The sequence below is a fragment of the Andrena cerasifolii genome, chromosome 2 (assembly GCF_050908995.1).
Source record: "Andrena cerasifolii isolate SP2316 chromosome 2, iyAndCera1_principal, whole genome shotgun sequence".
In the NCBI taxonomy this organism is placed as follows: domain Eukaryota; kingdom Metazoa; phylum Arthropoda; class Insecta; order Hymenoptera; family Andrenidae; genus Andrena; species Andrena cerasifolii.
In genome coordinates, this window is record NC_135119.1 from 13,864,829 (window position 1) to 13,887,712 (window position 22,884).

Sequence of the window (22,884 nt, forward strand, 5' to 3'; positions counted from 1 at the left end):
TTCTCGGTGGCACGGCACGTGAGGCCGAAAATCGGAGGGCCGTTTCCAGTAATTGAATGAAACCCAGATCATCGGTGTTTACAGCGAAGCAACACGTGAGACCGCCAAAAGTGGCGTCAGTGCTTTCCACCCCCTCGTACAGCTGACATCGGTTGCTCGTGGATCCAACGGAAGGAGTTTAAACGGCTGAGGATCCGCGTCGCTGATTGGCCACTGGGGCCTGGGTCGATGGTGGTGGGGGACGCCGGGTCGGGGCGAGCCTCGCAGTACCGCTTCGACTCTCAGCGCGGTAGGGTTGTTCCCGTCGGTCCATTCAGACATCCTCCCCCCCCTACCTCCCTGTCGCTATCGTACGAAACGGTAGTCCCGTAATGTTTTGGAAAATCTGAGCAACAGTGGAGAACAGTCGCGGGTAGTCGGATCAGCGTCGCGAACGTTCCTCGTCGTCGTTCTCGTGCAGGTGCGCGACGTTAAATGGTACGCGGCGGGGTGCACCTACACATGTAACACAAAAAAATCGTTCTGGTGGTCGTTGCGCGTAAAACCTGCCACCGAACCGAACGTTTTCGCGGACGATTTCCGCTACTGTGCCGCAACCACCTGGTCGTCCAGCGGATACACCTCGTGCAACCACGAGCCTCGCTATTGTCTCCGGGGGAAGATTTTTCCGACGTCCTTCCTGCACGCCACCGAAGTCCCTTGGTGAGTCGTAGTTGTTTAATCACATACTTGATTTAGGAACGCGTGTCCAGCTAAAAGCGGCGAGGTTTCTTTCGGCGATAAGTGGTGGGACCGGGAATTATTAAAATTTTGAATATCCCGCCAAGCAGAAGGAGATGCTACCGAGAGTAACGGGAACAGTGACGTTAGCTGCTGCTTTTATATGTTTATGGTTTTTCTTAGATTTTTCTTTTCTTCGGATTGATTTAAAGAATAAAATTATATCGTCGTCCGAATGTGGGGAATAATGGTACGCAACTTGATCATCGTATACTTATTTGCGTGGTTTTGTAGCGCGGTGGTAGTTTCCTAGAAAAATACTTGTTGCTCTGAAACATGTTTAAATTTATACATTATTATAAACAGATCGTTTCTGTTAGAATAATTCAAACGTGATAGCTGACATGAGAGCAAAGTTGTAAATTTTACGTTCTCTGAATAAGTATGTTGACGTATAAAAGACATTAACGTGGCTATGATGATATTGAAACTGACAATTGCTTATATTTTTTTTTATATTGTCTTTTATTTGAAGCAAAAATTAATTCAGATCGAAATTAATATCGTTTACTGTGGTTCCGAGAAAACGCTTTCCTTGAAAACAGGAAGCTGCTAAAGGGAAATTAATTATATATTTTTCGCACATTTAAAGAGATATTTATCGATTTAAAATGTTTTCAAAGTTTCGAAACGTTGCAAATACTATGGTCCGGGCACTTTCTGCCAGGCTTTCAATCACTTTTCCTGTACAGGACATGTCGTTAGAGAGTTGTGATACATAGGTGTAGCTTTTTTATGCGTGTAGCGCGCATCCGATACTTTGTACTTACGATGATATATAGCCATGTTCCATCTTCTACCTGGTATTTCGCAACAAAATGTAACTATATATTTCAAAAAAAAGAAATCCATCAGACAGTATTTTAAGACACGCATACCATTCAATTTCTTTTAAATCAAATCTTTAAAATCTCATTATCAAAATCACAGTGTACAGCAGAATTTTAGCTAAAATCGGGGTCTACTATATAGATCACAATTTTTAAAGTTAAAAATTAACATACTCATCTGTGGATACAAAAGACGTATAGTATTATAACAAAAATTAAAATACACAGTTACTGCCTATCTAAAGTATGTATATGCATTATTATTTAGTTGTGTTAGGTCCATTTTAGTACTTGGAAATGTAGCGATTCAAATAAAATACATATTACAATGAAGAGTAGTCCTACATATTCGTCATACTGAGTTATTCTTTCTTCAATTACGTACTTGACCTTTAAATCAAGTTGAAGACATAGATCAGTCATTAAATTATCACCTACAAGTAAAAAACTATAACAACTGACTCTTCACAGAGTGAAAGCAAGTTTTAATAATTATTAATAAAATGGGAACGTGAAGAAGTAAATAACTGTTCAGAATAAAATTTCTTTAGTTAAACTACAGAAATGCAAATGCTAAGTAATCTGCAATTTCCTTATCAACAGACGCAACGTTGACATTAGAAATATGTATATAACAAATTTTCACAGTTTCTTTACGTTGCTGAACGCGTGAAAACTGATAGCAGAGCAACTTTTCGAGCACGCCCGATGCAATTTCGACCCGAACGTAAAATGAATATTTCATTCGAAGCGTATGTAATTGCGAACATTAAATTCTATTGGCTCGCCCGTACGAGCGCCGAGTCAAATATTTGTTGCAAATAATATTTCCTCGCATCTTCGTTGCTGCACGCTTTTACAAAGTATTTCGATTAAACTCGTTCAAGTCAACATCCCGCCACACCCCACACAACCCCCGCCCAGAAAATTGGAGACGGTACGTCGATTTTATTAAACGATACCGGACGAGTTTATGTTTAATCTTGTAAATTCATCAAGTCTGAAATTCCAATTTCCCGCCCGTAGGATAACGCCGTTCTATAATTCAAGGGATCGCGCGCGAAAAATGGGCAAAAAAAAAAAGAAAAAAAATGGCGATGAAGCGGGAGAAGAGCGATCCCTTGTAAATCTACTTCATTTTCCAGCGATCGGTCGCGGGGACGTTTAATGCCATTCCTTCTTATCTAAATTCAGTTAGAATCACCGTGCCAATTGTAGAGTCGCCCGTGGATTCGCGAACGTTATCGATCGCAGAAAGCCAATCCCTACGGCAAATGAAATAATGGAACGTTGGGGCGTAAATTTTGCAGGACGTGTTCCCCTAAATCCGTTGCTTCGTTAACGCTTGAAACACTTCGATGAAATATATTCGATCCCCAGCTATACAGACATAGGATGCCAGGTATGTACTAACGTTTCAAAGGTTCTTGCTGTGGAAGCCAGGGTTCAGAAAATTTAATTAAGCTTCGAGGACATTTAGCAAATATACACGGCAGAGCACTATTTAGATATTTAAGCCGTACGAAAAGCTTGCGAAAAATAAGATAGTGTAGGAAGATTTGTGTTTATGTACTTTGCAAGGGGAGGGCGGAAATGAATTTCGGATAACATAGAATTTTACAGTATAATGAGAAAGATAGACGAAGTAGAGGTGCTCTGCGTTGTTTGTATTAAGATCAGTGGGTGCAGAGGTTTTGGAGTAGGTAATATATCGACTGCTCAATAAATTGCAAATATGTAAATTGCAACACTAGCAGGAACTAAAATCGGACGTGCTCGGAATTATATTTATTGAGGTACTAGCTTTACTACTCGGCTTCGCCCGAAATTTAGATTCTGATCTTATAAAAAAAAATATTTATTAGTTTTTTGTTTGTGAAAATAGTCACATTCGTGTGGATTAGTCAGGCATAATGAGCTGAGGCATACTTAGTGATTATCGTTCGAAAGTTTTTAAGCGACAGACAAACACGCAAACATGTAGAAGCTTTCTGTTTTATATATTAAGATTCTTTAAGATGACTGCATAATATATCGAAAAATTGTTATTTGGAGATTTATTTAACGTGATGAACGAATATAGAAATCGGTCGATAAATAATTCGACACAAAAATTTGCCCAGCTCTGGTATGTACTTCCCCTTATTGAACTCCAAGGGTGTGTTTGCCTACTATATGCAGAGGAAGTACAGGATGTTTGGAATACCAATTTGCTTAAGATGAATAAAAAATTACGGCAGAGGATGAGAACAAATAAAACTACATAATATCACAGGGAATGTAATAATCTTTTATATTTCAAAATCTCAGTAATAATGAAAAACAAAAAGTGTCTGAAACCTTAGTCTAATTGAAAAATGACAGAAAATAACGATTTTGTTAAGGTGCAGGTAATGTTTAATATCAGTATTCCGATTCACCTTCACTTTAAAATATTGCAAAAAACAAGTAGATAATTAAATTATTTTCTCTTATCTTTTATCTAATCAGGCCCAGAAATCACAGCATAGGAAAAATCATCTTATCTATATATATAAAATTCAAATTAAATACCACTGATAATCTCGATTTCTCTGGAACCACTGATCCAATGACCATGAAATTTGGTAGACAGGTTCCTCTTAGCCCCTAGGTACTCGCTAAGAAATATTTTTTACAAACTCCCTCCCCATCGCCAAAAAAAATATATAATACAATGTATATATAGGTTATATACGTTATTGCATCCGACCGGAGCGCAGTTCGCGCCTCGACCGCGGGGCGGCCACAAGCGTCGCGAGCGTACTCGCGAGCGAAAATTCGACGGGACCAAGGTAATAAGGCCGCTGCGAACGACATCGAAAGCTCTCGTAGCATCAATCGCTTATTCCAATTACTTTGGAATTTTTTACATCCATGTACATAAAAGAAGAAGTCCTTTACTGGTTGACTGAGTGACTGACTCATCAACGCCCAACTCAAAGCGTTTAAGTTTAACCTAGGAACGTGAAATTTGGAAGGGTACATTGTTTTCAAGACGTGTAAGGCGCCCACAAAAAGGAAGGATTTTTGGAAATTCCGTCCTCCCCCAGTGGGTGAGAAACGAGGTGTAAAATGTATTTTCTCGAATTCCTTAATAATCTGTTAGACCCAATTGGAAGATATAATATAAAATAGGTATTATTAATAAAAGTTTCTTATTAATTTTTATATTAATATTTTTTTGTGTGTGTGGTTTGTTTCGAAACAGTTTTTACCACCTGTAATAATGTAGCTCATTTTTTCGATTTGGTGTTTTCATTTTGAAAAATTGTGATCGTTCTATTTGTTATCATAGTCGCGTATTCACCTGTGCATTCGCCCCAATGTGCATCGCGTTCCGTGCACGGCGCGCGTTCGACGCGCGTTCGGGCCGATCCGCTTGCTGGCGGTCCATCAAAGCGTGCATTTGCGTCCGAACAATACCATAGAGTGGACACCGCAAATTTCACTCAAGGCACTTCGATAGGCTGGATGCATTCTCGCATAACTGTATCTTTGTGTTGTTCAGTCGTAGGTGCAATTGATCAAAAGTTAATATTCTCATTTGAAAATAATAAAAAAAATTTCTTCGTTGTTTCGCAAGTCTGTAAAGAGTATATAAAATACCCCAAACTCTTTTCTACTCATATTTATTGGGCGAACCCACTGAATTCTATTTCTCCTCCTATAATAAAAACTTAAATGTCTCTGCAGGGTCTGAGTAAAGTTAACGGCAGCAGAATAGTGAAATGGAGTTATAAATGTAGCGCTTTGTCTGTGATATAACCCAGACCTACGACCCTAAACAATGGAATAAGGGAAAAATCTGGCCCAGACTTAACCCAGATTTGGTACCTCAAATAGTACAATAGTTGCTTGAATGCAATTTGTGAAAAGACTCTAATAGTAGTAGGTAACTTAAACCACGGATAACTCTTTCTAAGCTGTCAAAATTTTGTTACCATCCGATAAAAATCCCTTGCAAATATCCATGTTTTTTCAAAATATGATCGCGACTTGATAAGTAATGAAACACGGTTCTAGGATAAAGTCGAGGTTTAGCTTTTTTCGTTCACTTACAAGGGAAGATTCCGAACCCGAAAAATTCAAAAAATTCTGAAACTTTGTGAATATGCAGGGCATTTCTTTCCTCCTGATTACAACGCAACTTTTGTTTGCTGCCCAAATTCACTCGAATGGGGTGAAATTAACCCCTGAAAATCCAGTTATTTTCCGATTTTGTTTTATAACTCGGGAACTGTAAGAGAGATAGAAAAAAGGTTTCAAGACAAAAAAAAGGTACTTTTCTTTTAATTAGATCTATCATTTGGTAAAAAATTATTTAACAGCTCCCGGAGTTATCACACGAAATTGGAAAATAACCGAATTTTCATGGGTCAATTACACTCCATTAGAGTGAATTTGGGCAGCAAACAAAAATTGCGTTGTAATCAGGGGGAGAGGAAAAATTCCCTACATATTCACGAAGTTTCAGAGAATTTTTTGAATTTCCGGGTTCGGGATGTTCCCCTGTTAGTTCGCAGACATCTAAGTAGGGCTATAGCTGGCGGCCCCTGCCCTATACACACACAGGGACTAAGCGAAATAATTTGGAACTTGTTTATATATAAAGGAGATTGGAAGTTCAGACTTGTGAGAAAGAGATAGGAAGATTAGACCTCTGGTGGCGCTGGTGGACACTAAATCGCGATCTCGTGGTGGTACTGGTACGTCACACTGGCACGAGTAGAAGTGCACCAGTCACTAGACCGCCAAGTCGACCCGTAGCGAGTACACGGGCACAAGATTTTCAAAGTCGTTTTTCTCAGAAACAAAACCTCGTAAAAAAACATCTATTGTAAAATTGCTTTATCCTCGGTTAAAACATAAATGCTCCATCCCGTCCCTATATTGGATCAAGCGCTTCCCTTAAGTTTTTAACAACTCACTAAAAATTTACAAACTTCTGTTTCGATATGCGTAATTGATGTATAAATAATCGTCTTGTTGCGGCAAAATGTCACGATAAATATAAATTAAATCGTTGATGTTGTTTCAAACGCAAAATCAAAAACATTTTCATGTTGCTGCCCTTATGGAAAGTTGCGCGTGAATTTCAAACGCACAAATTGGGATTTCGATCTGCGAGGAATTTCAATTGTCATTAAAATGAAATGCACGTCGTACTGCGGGCTGAGTAAAAGCTTGGGAAAAATCTTCAGCTGGTTAAACTCGTTAAAGCCTGATCGACAGTAATCGCCAAGTGTTTCAGCTCGATGGCAATAATTACGATGTTCAGTTCATCGTTCTATGTTGCTTGAAAACTTGTTGCGATACGAAAATGAGATTGCAAAACTGGAATATTGCGCCGGAATATTACGAAAGTAATAAATCATTTAGCATCACGCATTAAACACACTGAACTTTGATATTTCAGTTTGCAGGGGCGACCTTTGCAATCAATATACCGTATCGGAAACTCTTGGTTCCATTTACAAAGAGAATTATAATCATATTCCGTCGATACGCGAAATTGCTAAGAATAGTTCAAACACGATATAACCTCTACCTTATATACGTAATGTGTCCAATTTCTTTTCAAATTTCCTATGCTGTTCTCAGCGGCAGTATACAGCATTAGGTAGTAAGTTTGCAGTGAATATGCACTTTGTAGTAAAGTGCAATATTAAAAGCGTATCTACGCAAAACACTTCTGTAGATTACGACTATTATTTTGAATATATTTATTTGGCAGAGATAGTCATAGTTTAAGGGGATGTTCCGGTTTAGAGCCCTTAAAAATAGGTGATATTTAGGAATTAATAAAAGGAAAACTACTACATATAATTTAATCGGACTTTTTTGCATTGTATGAAGGATATCTTAAGCTGTAGAAATATTTTTTTTGTTGCAATTAATCATTGCAGACGGGACTGGGGAGTCGTTAAAGTCGAGGCGCCAAAAAACTCATCAAAAACGGTGGAACATGTAGCACCTAAACCACTGGCCTGAAATAAGAAACAATGCCAGATTATTAAAAGGCATGAAACTCCCTAGTGAGCATACCATTAAAAATTACAAAACATGACATTTTTTGAGAAAATAACGACATTTGAAGTTTGAAATCACTTTTTCCCTATATTCTCTAGAAAATCCCTTCACTGCAGTACCTACGTGGCAAATATGATCTAGAGACGCGGTAGCCAAGTTTTTTTAATAAAATATTTATTCGTATTAAAATATATCTGCTTAATAATTATGTAATACAATTTTTCTTTGTATAAATAGCCATTGTTATAATTAGCGAAATTTTTGTATATCATTAATTTTGTAAAGCTATTAATTTACGACAATGTTTCTAAATGGGATTCTTTTTGATGGGTTCATTAAAATGTCCGCGATATGTTAGTTATGTCATCTTAAGCGCAGTTGGAAAGCACCTTTATGTACTTGCAGCTCATTTTGATTTCACATCTTTTTTATTTTGCAATTATTATTATCTTCTATTCTTTTGTGATTTATTTGATTTCGTGTACTTGGCGTAATTTTTTTACTTTTTTCAAGTTTTTTATGGGGATTATACTTCACGCCTATCAGACTCTGTTACTTTTTTAGTGCCCGTCACTTAAACTTTTTCTTAGCCACGATTACATTCCATTAAAATGATCACCTGCGCCTATTGCATTGGAACGAAACGGTTCGAATTAATATCGAGCACAGTTATTGGGTTGCAAATAGCTCCTGGGCGACTGGACCGATAACAAGAAGTGCTCTGACCATAAAGGACCGTAGTACTCGCGTACCGTCAACGAAGTGCAATGTGGTGTTGCAGCAGGCGATGAGAGCATCGCAGATGAAACGTGTATACCCCTTGGTTACTGCCCCATTCACCCTGAGCCTATATGTTGACCTCCCCTTTTCATTCCTTGCATTACACAGGGGAATTATAATTTATCTTCGAAGCTTCTCTAGCGTCACTTAATGCTAATGTCTGGCATCGTTTGATGTTAACAGGATAATACCAGTGAGTAACTATAGAACAGCGGTGGCTTCCCTTAATTTCTTTCTGAATAGCGAGACCCTCCAAACATATATTTTATTGTGCATTTTCGGATTACATCTTCACCCATCGATAAAAACTATCATTCCATTTGGCAATGCTCGAACAGACATGTCGGATCTTTGCCGATAAAAGAGCTGAATGATCTTGACACATTGTCGGATCCGTCATACTCTTCTGTCAGATTTACCTCCAATAAATTGGCGTTCTTTCTGCCATTTCAGTTATTACTGAAAGTAGAGCAGATTTTGATGGAAAAGCTGTTGGATTGTATTTTTTAGAGTCTGTAAAAATTATAACTTTAATATTCGACATCAAACCAAAACATTGCGATTTGTTGGTGAAAATACCTTAATTCAACTCCAATGGAACCGAAAAAAGTCGCCGGTAACACTTTCTGCAGGGGATCACATTTTTTTTCAACATATTCTATACTTTAGCAAAACCAGTGGATGTAAAAAAATAATGATATACAAACACGCAGGCTTGAGAATGATTTATTAAAAAATTATTAGAAAGATATGAAGCGTGAACGAAACAGTTTCAAACTCTTTCTTTTTTTTTCGCATTGTAGTAATTGGTCAAACGCATTTAAGTATTTGTCTTTCCCATTTCAAGTTGTCTAGATTGTTACGTGAGAGAGACATTGAGTTTCAAGAATTAAGGAAGAATGATTTGAAGATGTTTTCTTTATTGCCATGTTATGTCGAAACAAGTTATTGAACAATAAGCTGTATCCCACTCTGATAATCGGCTTATTTTAAGTCGTTGCTACAAAACTGATACTTTCTCAAGTATTTGCTCCTATAATCAAATTCTCCTTGAAGAATCATTCCTTTCCGAACTCAGGAAGTAATCGCTATCGTTATTATTCAATTCGTAACTGGATGAAATAAACAATAAATAGATTAATGTTCCTTTTTACTTTACATGGCGTGAATTGTTATTCAAGCGTGTATTAATATTAATTAAATTAATTCTAAGACAGGAATCGTTGTTCGCTTTAGGGATGAAATTAATACGGCGATAACGCAGTTCTTTTGTGTACTTAGGGTTTCAATTACATTGTTATCATTCCAATGTGTAGTAAAACAAATTTAATGGAAATTGAAAATTATATATACCTAAATGTTGTTTTGTTAAAGAAAGCAAGCAGAAGTAAAGTAAAAGTAACTTAGATTCTGTTTCTACAGTTTAATTACACAGTTCGACAGCCGTCTGGACTTGTAACATTAAATAGCCGTTTCTGATAGGTTTTTGTGCGCTGAAAACGAATTCACAAACCGTTTCTCGCCATCACCCTCAGCTGTTGAAAAATACGACTTTTAAAGAAACTGCAAATTTTCAATTTTGAACATCTTTTGTGTCGAAACGGAAATAGCTGTTCGGTTGCTTAATCCATCAAACTATTCTATGAACCCTCCCGAATACAACAATATAAGTTATTAGTGCATTATGAACATTTAAATATGTTTAAACAACGATCAAAGGGAAAGGAACACCCGAAATGCACCCATTTTTGCAGATATCTTTGAATTTATTTCCAAAAGTAAGGGTTTAAGAGAAATTCTGACTACTCCATACGATGCAGCAGATATTTTTCCTCCGGAAACCATCAACAGAAGTGGTAAAACACCTTTTGTTTTTGATATAGAAACGAACATTCGAACATTCTCGAGGAATGCTCCAGTAAAATCGTTACTGATAGGCTTCCTTTTGTCATAGGTTAATGTTTCATGCACATAAACCTTGCTCGAGAAAAGCCCTATAAAACGGTGAAAACCGCATCACAATCCGTCCAATGGTTCTCGAGATTAGCCCGATCAAACGGACAGGCGGTTACTGGAGGTTTTATTTTATACCAGCGCTGTCCAGCGTAGGGGCCCCTCACGCGCCTGCTTCCCCTTCCACTCTTTCTTTCGCGCAGCGTGCCTTCTGTTGTCAAGGAGACCATGACGGGCTAGCCGGACTTGCATCATTGCGGTTAGCGTCGCGCGGTATCCCTGACAACGCGGGCGAGAGTGGGAGAACCCCAAGCTCCCGCGGGAGCGACCTTGGACAGCGCTGTTTTATACTACGTAGGGATAGAGTCATATTCATGAAGCGGAATTCTGATTAAAAATCTCTAACGATACAATATACCTAGGATAGAATAAATTGAAATGTAGAAATGTTGAAATACGGGGTAGATATCAATAAAATTGGATGTTCTAGGGCAAATTACTAAACATAAACTGCTATTTGATATAATTTGCACGTGAATATTAGAGAACGAGGTCCAACTTATCAGATCTTTTGCACTCCAAAGACCATGATTATTTGTTAAGTACAGCAGAAATAAAATTCTTACTTTTTATTTACGTTTAAGCGAGCATATGCATTTTTATATCTTCCGCTTGCAGAATCATTTTTTCCCCTGAGATTACAATACTGCATAGTGCGTATTAGGTATAAAAAAGGAATGTGATCTCGAAATAGTTGGGAGCGTATCATGCGCACAAATTTCACAATTTATTATTTACATTACTGTTCTCTCGGAGCTCAACTTTTGCCCCAAATGTTTTGCGATTGGATTAACTGTTTCATTAAGAAAATTATATCCTCCTTGCGTACTCATTTCGAGAAATTCTGTTTGTCAATGATAGGAGATTTATTGATTAACGCAATGTGCAATACAGAGTTTTTGCAAAATTTTATCAAACTGCTTTGACCTTTTCGTGTAGAGACTCTCGAGTAATATTCCTTCCGCCGTACGAATCCATTTATCCCAAGTAGCAATGTTTAAACTCGCCTAAGAAATTCCTTTAAGGAATCACAGAGAGGTAAAACGGGGAAGTTACGAATACTCCGTCAGTTTGATTACAAAATTCACGTTTCAACTCCACTTCAATCGTGCGTGTGTCTTTTTCCTCCTCGAGGTCCACCGCCCAGCTTTGTAAACTTTTGACATACAATAAAATCGACGATTCCTGCAGGAATCCGTTAATTAAAAAAACTGTCGATTAATACAACAGCTTTCTGATTATTGATATTATAGACAAAATACGTAGAGACAAACTATATAACAGGCAATTAAGAAAGGAAAATGGCATAAGGGAAAGAAAACTGTCGAATGTGTGCCAAGAAGAACATTTTGCAATTTATAAATCGAATCTCACAATCAGTAATGTACCCGAAAATAATTTCATACTTACAAAAGTACAGTGGAACAGAAAAATAAATTTTCAAAGTAGGTACACGTGAAAGCCAAAATTAATAAAATAAGTAGCAGAATTATTAAATAATTACCGGTCGAGACACAATCGCGCTGACAATTACTTTCAATTATCCCAACTAGGTAAAATTGACGAAATATTGCGAACTTAAGTGATTTTGTTATTTTCTGTGACAAATTCGCTAAATTTCGAAACTACCGAACACCGATGTCCTACGCGTCGCGCGTGCGTTCACGAATGCAGAGAAAACGCAGAGAATAATCGTTTTACTAACTCGTTGCCTTAATTGGTTTACCTTAACCATGTTGGCTGTGTCAACTGATGATACGGATTACACTCACTTCGTGGTTTGCGTCATGGTACAGCGGTATCTCGAATCTACATGGATGATCAGGGACGGATGTTATGGAAATTTCCAATCTAAACTACACTATCTTCTACGAATACTGAGCAGTCGTACGAACAATAAAATTGTAAATATCATCGAGCAGAAATGAAACAAAGTAGTATATGTATATATAAATGACACATTGTTATGATTATAATCATTATAATTATTATAATAATTATATCATTACAATATTAATATTGATATGCAGGATGTTTTTATGAAGTTAGGTAGGGTGGAATCCTTTTTGATCGAAAATAGAAACGTGTACAACTGTACATGTAAATGTTGCAAGGTTTAATATCTATTTTTCTGGATATACACATTTTCACAAATACAGTAATACCTGCACATAACCATTCATTTAAAAGTAAAATTGTAATATTTAAAGTCAAAAGCTATTTAGTTTCATTAGGGGTCATCCTTAAATTACGTAAGGCTTTTTGGGGGGAGGTGAGGGGGTCGCGAATTTCTTACGTTTTCTTACAAGGGGGGGAGTCAGGTAACGTCTTACGTAATATTGTTTAACCTAATTTTAAATAAATACAAATTCTATCATTAATGTTCCAGAAAAGTAGTTTTAGTTTAAATTTCTCGAAACCGAGTTAAATGAATTATATGAACCTTCAAAAGAATTTTAGTAACTACAAAAATTAAGTGTAAAAAATATTACGTAAGAAGGGGGTTGGAATATCAAATCTTACGAATTCTTATACTGGGGGAGGAAGGGGGGGGGGGTAAGAGTTCGTCAAAATTACCCTTACGTAATTTAAGTACGGCCCCTTAGTCCATGCTGCATAATATAATTCAGATAAGATTGGAGATCATTGATAGCAACATTGTAAGTCGACTCTAGTATGTGCTAACTTCTTTTAACCGTCACTACAAATCGATTCTTCCCATCAGACTGCATATAAGAGCGTTGAGATAAGAACATGGAAGGATGAATGATTGAGGAGAGGTTTTATATAAGGTGAACAATAGTTTGGTGATAGTAACGAATTACAGGTGATTCTCCATGCAAAAACGAATCGAAAATGTGGTATAAAATTTCTTTGTGCGTGAGTGTAGTTTCGAGAAAATCATATTTTGAATATTCGTATTGTCAGTACAATTTGGCTACTTGTTGCTTTATGTTTCTATTTGTAAACATTGCAGGGCATTAGTATTGTTAGTGTTCTAGAAAGTCATTGAAAATATTGCATCTGCGTTTGCATTAAATATTATGTTTGACGAATTATAGATCCATACAGGAAAGATATTAGTACATTTCCATTTGTCCGGCTTGTTATTAACTTATACCACCGCAATTCATTCGTAACTCACATTTTTCAAAGTCAATTTTAAACCTTGTACGAGAAAATAATTACACTGTACTTATTAGTTATTTTTGCACGAAGGATATCCTATAATTTATTTACGGAAAGTACGACTACCGTGTAGTATTTCGTTTAAAAGTATTTTACAATATGTGTACTCGAGAAAGTCAGGCATATCTGCCATTACTAATTTATCAAAATTAGCTAAGCAATGACGTCGCTTTGCATTTCAGCGGACCCAAACTGCAAATAAAGTGTGCAAACAATGTGAGAAATGTAGTAAATTTATCAGTGAAATCCATCGACAGCGGTGAATTATATATGCTCCCTACGAACAACAACAGGGAAATTAGCATGCTATCATGGAAGCTGTCAAAGATAAATACATTTTATGTAACTCGACAAATTAGGAAATTAATACATCTTGCAGATATTACATTTAAAGCGACTTCTACAGAGTGTGACGTAATTCATGAAACACTATAAAAAAGATGTTTATTTGTATAAAAGTAATTCGAAAACGAGGGATAAAGTAATAGAAAGAGGCTTCTTTTACGAGGAATTCGATTTTTGAAGATGCGTCGAGTACACGTGCGGTTGAATGCTACATACTCGAGTGATGTGTCTGGCTTTTACACACCTTCTCTACTTAAGTATATTTGACTGATAGTGGTGTCCAAGAATAAAATATTATACTTTTACATATTGTTCATTTATTCTATTAAAACTGACTGAAAATGGTATATATGTATATTAGGGTGGCCTTGATTTTCAACCTGCGATTTCTTTTGCTCTCACCCCCTAATATGGTTCCATTTCATAAAAAAATAGTCCGTGAAAAAGATTACTGCAATCGTACAATAGGAAAGGGTGCCGACCAGGCCTTAAAGTCTAGAATTCATCAATATTTTGAATTTGAAGAATTTCTCAAAAATGGTAAGTCGCATCGAAATTGTATTCAAGTAATATTAAAAGAGCATTTAATTTTCTACAATTACTGTATATATAATTTCTTTCAAGTTGAAATTTAATGTACTCTAAGTTTATTTTAAGTATTGCTATTCGTCATTTGTCAATAGTAATATTTTAATTATATTATAAATCTATTTCCAAACATTTTTATTGGAAGGGAAAACTTGCATTCGACTTCAAACTTTTTCCGCCCCACTTTGCCCCGGTCTCCCCTACCTATTCCAATATTTCTGCGTACATTTTCTTTATAATACGACCCTATAAGTTGTAATCAATGGTTTCCACAGCTGTCAATTATAAGGATCAAGTCAATTTATTACCACAACTGACGAAAACGCAATGTTCACTGTACCAAAGAAACTAAAGAATACGTAAATGTGCATTGTACTGTTTGAATCATTTAGAGTCAACTTTAACAACTGAATATTACTGAACCTTGCTCTCTGCACTTCTGTTATTTCTTTTTATCACCATTAATATTTATACCGTAACAAGAAGGCGAAATGAATGTGGAATAAACAACCATATTTATCGAGTCCGCCTGCACGTGTGCCTAAAGAATCTTGAAGATCTTTTCCAAAGCTAATTGTAAGTCTCTTAAGATAAACATGTAGTGCACATTTATTTTCATAGAAACAAACGCCGCTGTTTCAGTTGCACCATGAATTATGCCCTACCCTATATTAAATGAACTCTTGGTAAGTACTCTAGCTAGAATGCTCGTCACTGAATGCTTCTTAAAATAGGTGAGCAGGCGGTCACTTTGTCTACCCTCTCGGCCCCCTTTATTCCGTGATAACGCATTCTTGAAATGTTTCCTCCTCCAGAGACTATTATTGAAATACTTCGAATCGCGCATACACTTGCGCAGTTATGCACTTAAGAGCTGCCATCTCCGTCTAGTTTCTCCTATTGTCGTTATATGGGGCCCTGAAGATTACTTTAGAGAATGCGAGGATCATGAAGGGGGGCTGTCTTTGTTATTAAATTTAAAGATGTTTACACATACGTGGAACTGAATGTCATGCTTTCAAAATCTATGTGTACCAAAAAATGTAGCTTCAGTCTGATTTACGTTTGTCGAGTGTCCTGGTAAGAAATGTGATACTAATTTTAGTATTAGTTTTGTTGCCCCTTTAGCTTTATACATATTTCTATACACAGAGTAACGAGAAAGATGAGTTTAATTAAAAAACAACATGTGGTTTTATTTATAAAGCAATGGAGTGGCATAAATCATTGAAAGAAATATGTAGAATTCACTAATAACAAACAACATAAGAAGGAACCTATACGTGATGAATTTAGAAAATAAATTTGTCTCGGGTTACTGCAAAATAAAAAATTAACGAAACTTTTGCAGTCGATCGTATCCGTAGTGGAAATTCAGTTGCCATCAAAATTCTGAAGGGATACCGAAAATAAGCTCCACTGGAATTCCCATTTCGATGAGAAATGGAGTTTGAATGGGATGGGGATTCCTAGCTTTGTGCAAAGCGCCGCGCAAAGTTTGCAGACAAAAGTCTTTCGACGGACAGATTCGTGAAAATGCATCGATTGCCTTGTGATCTAATGATACTAAAATAGATATTTTTATCGTCTTTCAGGCGAGAACTAGGAAATTATGGTATAAGAAAGGAATTTAAAATTCGTGGATGTCGCGACTAATTTTAGTGCAAATATAAAGTGTATTAATGAAGCACAGAAAACGCAGACGAAATATTTACATAAAATAATTAACAAAGTTTTTTAACAGTGGCAAAGTATTAATAAGGGTGCGAATTTAAAATAGTAGAAATTACAAGAGGGTACCTACATGATGGGAAACAGAATACAAATGTGTATTAATAAATAATTATTAGATGTGGAAGAGAAAATAATGACAGCCAATATAAATGCAACACTTTCAATTTTAACATTATTATTTTGTAAGTAGGTTACTACTAGGATACAGTTTGTGAACAGTCATTATTTTATTACGTATCAATAATTAATGTACGAGTACGGTAATGCAGATGTTACGTTATTTATTATGAACATTAAATCACGTAATATCGCAATCGGATTACAATCATATTAATCATATTGCAATCGGATGATGAATTTGCTATCTATGCATCGTGCTTAAAATCGTGGTGGAAATGTTTCGCGTAGCAGCGTTGCTGGTTGAATGGTTAAATTTTTTATTCGATTTTGCTTGTGATTCAAGAAAATAAATTATGTTACATGTAATTACACGCAACACACTTTTTTCATATCCACTTAACTACTCAACTTTAAGGACAGCTTCGAAATACGCAATACTTTCTATATTAAAATTTACAGCAACTTAAATTGAATTGTAACTTTCATTGAATTGCTATCAAAGTCTATAATAAACGTACGCCCACGCGAATGAAAGACTCGAATTAAACTTGCTATGAAAACTCGAATAAACGCAGAATTGAACTGCAATTAAACTACATTTAAAGCAGGAAATTGCGTGGCTCTCAGAATGGAGAACCGAATCAGGGACTAGCGCGAATACGAGGTACCGACCAATGAAAATCAAATTTTCAGTCAGAACTGCAAGAGGTCACATTTATGTTATATATACACTGTACGCCACTGGCTGCCATTTTCAATAGCGGATTGTACTTTTAGATCGAGCAACATAATTTTTCACAATTTAGGTTCGAGTTGCAAGCACTGCATTACCTAGTAGATCATTCTTCTCAAAGTTCTACTTCCGGACGCCAATGCATCAGATATCCATTTTTTTGTTTTCGTATAATGTTACAATGGACTACGCATGCTTATAAGTTTTTTTTATAAACAAAGATACAACTCGATGAGAATTTCTAATGGAGCATACCCTGACTGCAAGCTCAATCGGAAATAAAAGGGGAAGGGAGACGCGAGGCGGCGAAAATCAAAGTTCGAAGTAACAATTAACGACGAACGAATGCACTTTAGCGTTTCGATTGGAATCTCTGGGTCGGCAGGAAATCGATTGAGAACAGAAACAGATGTCCATTTGCAATAGCGTTGCGTCTCGTTTCGCCCAGTGTGCCGTGCTTCTTTTCCTTTTCGCTTAATATTTACGCATGCCGACGCGAGGTGGTGCGAGCGAAATATCGATTTTCAATTTCTACAATATCTTTCAAAAACCTAGACATTTTTAAGTAAAGTGTGAATATTGGAAAGATTAACAAACAAGCTGAAGTACTTCGACAGCAAAACAAATACTACTTTATGCCGAATGTTATAATCCGATTCGACTGAAACTTTTTTTATTTTGAAGAATATACTTCTGGCTAGGGGGGGGGGGGTACCAGAAAAAAATACAAAAAATTGAAAATTTATAATTTTCAAAGCCGTTGAAAGGGTGACAAATATAGGGAAAAAGTGATTTCAAACTTCAAGTGTCGTTATTTTCTAAAATACTGTTATTTTGTAATTTGTTCTGCCCCCCCCCCTAGCCAGAAGTATATTCTTAAAAATAAAAAAAGTTTCAGTCGAATCGGAAAATAACTTTTGGGGATACAGGTCCCACCGATTTGGATCAATTTTTCGACGCCTTGACTTTAACGACTCCCCAGTGCCGTCTGTAATGATTAATTATAAAACAAAAAATATATTTCTATAACCTAAGACATCCTTAATACAATGCAAAAAGTGCCATTAAATTATATATAGTAGTTTTCCTTTAATTAATTCCTAAAGATCACCTATGTTTGGGGGTTCTAGACCGCAAGGTCCCCTTAAAGATAGCAAATAAATGATTACATACTCTGGAGACGGCGCTCCGTCTCTGGTAACGCTATTTCTGGTTGGCCCACAGTATCCCCAAGTTGGGAATTAGTTGGCCATCAAAATGCCAACAATAAATGCTACTAGGGTAGGTCGTGTTCGCTGGCTCGCTCCGCTGCGCCGGTCGCTCGTCAACGCGGATGCGGTGGTACGTAATCGGCGCGTAAGTGCTCTCCCGGCGCGTGCCGTTTCTCGGTGTGCCGGAGCTGAGATACAGCTCGCCTAACGAGACAGGTCGAGCGCGATTCGCGTCGAGGTAGACACGGAAGCGAGGTCGCGATTTTCTAGAGGGAACGTCTGTCCACCGATACCCCCTATATCGAACTCCAAATCTGACTGATTTCTCCTCGCTCGCCGCACAATCGCGGTAGATTGGAAGATACTGCCCCGTCAGCACCTGCCGATCGCTCCGTCTTTGGAAGTCGCGCTTCGAGCCGACCACGATCACGTTGTCCTTACCGCGATCCCTTCGCGGTTCGGCACACGCCACGCGCGAGACGATTACGCTGCCGATGCGGAGGAAAGCGACGCGCAAACAGCAAGCACGGGATGGGCCGAAAGGGCCTATGTAAAAAAGATATTTCTGTACACCTAACATCTCCTGACAGTGAGCGAACGAATTTTTCCACTGACCTAAATAATAAATGAATCGATCGTAACGAAAGGAAGTATGAAGTGACTCAAGTTTCTAAGTGTCTTTATTCACACCATCCTTGTTCTCGGAGCCTCGCACAATGTCCCGTTCGGAACTTAGTAACTTCTATTTAAAATATACCTACCATATTTTAATTTGGTAAATTCAAAACGGGTCGCCTTATGACAAAGTAGGATTTTAGGACACAATTTCCCCCGAGTCCAATAAACACTCGTTTCTACTTCTGTCTTCTCATTGTGTGTTTTACGCCCTGCCTCGCCACTATATGTATGTACATCCAATATCCTGACTCACAGCTTGCGGCACCATAAATCGAAGATCAGTACGAGCTAATTAAAAAAGTCGAGCTTGCGTCACTTGTGGATGGTTCGCGAACTGTCTCTCGTGGATACCTATTTGGTTGTGATTTCCGTCCCGAAATGTGATTTGGAATGCCAAAATGAAATTAGCGTTCGGATTTACGTCTCGCAGCTTTGGATCGATACCAAGCGATTGCCTCTAAATTACAGTCGATTGTAGACCAGATTGGAGTTTGTCGCTAGCGGCGGTTAGTAAGCTGAGAGTCTGATCATAAAACGGATCTGCCCGGGTATATTCCCTGCTCAATAGTCTTTCAACAGAGCCTTCGTTAAGATGAAACCTGACCGCTCGTAAACGACCATCGCACAAATTATAATACTTTACTCAAATCAATGATATAATAAGAAGGTGAATACTCGGAGCAGGTGTGGATAATCTTGACAAATTTGATCGCACCCGGGGCATAGTAACATCCACACGGGGTATATATAAAACTGCAACAGCAATTTGAAACCATACGATCATTCTAACATATATTTCCACGGTAATCCATTTCTCTAGCGAGAAAGCGCGCGTAAAGCTTTGCCATCTGGTGGTGACATCACGGTACTGCTGCGGGCGAGCTATCGCGCCGGCCGAATATGCGCATGCGCGCGCTAAGTAGACTGTCGTATACACGGGTCACGTGGTCTGCAAAACAGCCGTACACATGAAATGTTTACGCATAAATTACATGTTAATAACGCGTTTCTGAGACATGTTACATAGCCCATGTCGATCCTAGAGTATGCAGAAATAACGTGTTAAAATTTGAGGAAGATCGGTTCGATAGATCTTGAGTTTTGCGCGAACATAAAAATCGGCTCTCTCTTTATATAATAGTATAGATCTGATAATTTTTGGGGCATTTAAATTATCCGCGAAATACGCATAATGTCCCGAAACCCCGAGCGTTGAAACATCACCAAACATGGACTTTCATTGGATTAAGTCTCACTACTTAAGTGCGTATTAGCTTTTTAGTTGCACTATCGATTTATATAAAAAAATTTACAACAAATAATTATTTACCCGGAGATATCGCGTCCACGCTCTTGCGGTGCAGACTCTCCGAGAAATATTTGATAGTAAAATAAAAGCTTGTAAGTGTGACAGATCTAAAGCGGAAGACATGAATTTATGCATGATGAATAGTGAAACAAATGCTGTTACTGATTAATGTACTTGTCAGCTGCCACAGCAGCTTAAATAAATTATCGTTCCCATTATAACAGTACATTCGTTATCGAAATAATAAGAATGGAGTCTTGGGAATGGAAACACTGTAGAAGACACCGCAAAAGCCTGTTCATTAAGATGTACACTACTATTCTTAACCTTAGGGTGTGCCATACAGAAACATAGATAAATTTATTATACTTCTTCAGCGGTTTTCACATACCGAAATAGGGAATGACTGTGATCATCATTTATTGACAAAGAAATTGAAAAATCTGTGGAGGCATATTTAACTTGATTCTAGTAAAAGAATTCTGTGAATAGAGGAATTGCTGACAATGAGTTGCCTAAAGATCAGAGCATATGCACATTTAGTGATTTAGTGCATAGTATCTGTAGTGTAAAAGCAGATAGAATCCCCGTACTTGTACAATCTTTCCTTCGTTGTCTAAGTGAATAAAAAGTTTATTTAAAACGCTCCAACCAACGTTTCTCTACCACATCGTTGAAATTATATTTAATCGCCTAACAAGGACGTTCGGTAAGTGGCACACGCCGATTTTGATGAAACTGTGCACACTTTTTTATGGGACCAACCAAAGAACTTTATCGTATTTGATTGATGCTACTTTTGTGCTCTAAAGGAGAAACCTTTTATCCGAGTCGCCCCTTTTATTTATGCGCTTATAACTGAAGGCCTATAACAACTAAGACCCGCAGGGAAAGAATTCAAAAAGCAACTTTCGGTACGAAAAATTTAATTTTCAAACGACCAAAGAAATTTTGCTAGAAATATGGAATAATATAAGCCCGAATATCACAGAAGATTAGTTGAATCTAGGCGTAATAGATTAGGTACAGCTTATAAAAAAATCACAGGAATATTATATATTAACGTATAGTTACCTACGTTTGTTTGAATTAAATATTGAACTTGGGCGAATATTTTTTTTTCACGATCTTTGCTACTTCCACGGATAATAATACTGTGTACCTAAAATGTTTCAATTAAATGCACCCAACACAAAAGTGGGTAGGTATATTAATCAGGGTTTTTATTAATCTGATTTAGAATTGCAAATTCTTACTTTGAAGTCTATTTAATATGTAATCTATGTTAGTTAATGGGGTGGGCAAATACTTTTGTGAATAAGTGTAATATACTTGCAGTGTACTTTGGTACGTCTTCAACAAATTTACAAAGCATGAAAAATCTTGGTTCCACGTTTCAGCCAATGTGCTCTCGTGAACGTACAATAATTTCGAAATGTAAATTAATTGAAACGTCACGTTCAATTACCCAAGTGCACTTAATTACCCATGCGCGATACCACGGAGATCAATTTACAGCATGTGTACGCAGGCATCAGTATCGCTATTACTAAGTAGTATCATGTTTATCACCTAATAATTAGGATAAACATTTCTTTCGATATGTTTGTGTTACGTGCCGAACATTTCTCAATTTTTTTTATATACCTATATACATAGGGTAGGTCCGGTATAGTTCGACTACCGGGAAAGTCCGGCCAGGGTTGTTGTTTTAAGACTGACGCAAGAGAAGGCACTGTGTGTCATTGACACAAAAGAAGTGAATGCGCTTGTTGTTGATCTCGCATTGACCATTGTCAGAAATCCGTGTTTAAATTATAAGATGTGTATCCTTTTGTTCACAGGACAATTTTAAATTGCAATTCGCGAAGCCGCATAAACGTGGTAAAGGATGCGATGATTGTAATTCATGATAATGTTGATTTTATAAGCGGGACACCTAGGACGGATGCAGATCGTATCTCGCAATAACGGAGCGTATAGGAGTTTGTTGCGGTGTGTTACGATAGGGGAACATAATGCCTTGAATCCTGTTGCCTTATACTATCAGGATGTACTTGACGCTTCAGATATGACGATTTAACACGGTAGAGTAGAGCAGGACACGAAGATCTCTCGTATAACACAAGTTAGTGGCTATGGTGCTAAAGATCTCTTAAATCAAAAACCGAAACGAAATCTAAAGTGAAAATTGCTAGGAATATCAATATGATGTACATCTATATAAAGTGAAAATTGCTAGGAATATCAATATATATTGACATCGTTTTAAGTCAAAAGGAAAGGGAAGAATATTTGCCAAAGTTTAAGTAACATTAATAATAATAATAACGTTAATAATATATAACAAAAAATATAATAATATAACATAAAAGTTAATATGAAAATTTTATATTTATGATGGAACGCTTGTGTAAATATATATATATGTATAAATAATGTATAGAGACGAAATTATGAAATAGGTAAGACATTGGGATGCTGAAATCCATGGTTGTGTATTTGAAATTAAATGTAAAATAC

The 22,884-nt window shown here is 37.0% G+C and overlaps 1 protein-coding gene and 1 long non-coding RNA gene across 3 annotated transcripts in view; one reads left to right on the forward strand and one right to left on the reverse strand.

Annotated features, from left to right (window-relative positions):
* The window catches only part of LOC143366295 (uncharacterized), a 128,289-nt gene that overhangs the window by 49,618 nt on the left and 55,787 nt on the right, over positions 1 to 22,884 (reverse strand). The gene's annotated exons all lie outside the window — the stretch shown is intronic.
* The window catches only part of LOC143366279 (uncharacterized), a 77,310-nt gene continuing 54,482 nt past the window's right edge, over positions 57 to 22,884 (forward strand). For both annotated transcript variants that reach the window (XM_076807210.1, XM_076807211.1), the window contains exon 1: positions 57 to 702. The gene's annotated coding sequence lies outside the window, so the exon portion shown is untranslated. The remainder of the gene's footprint in view (positions 703 to 22,884) is intronic.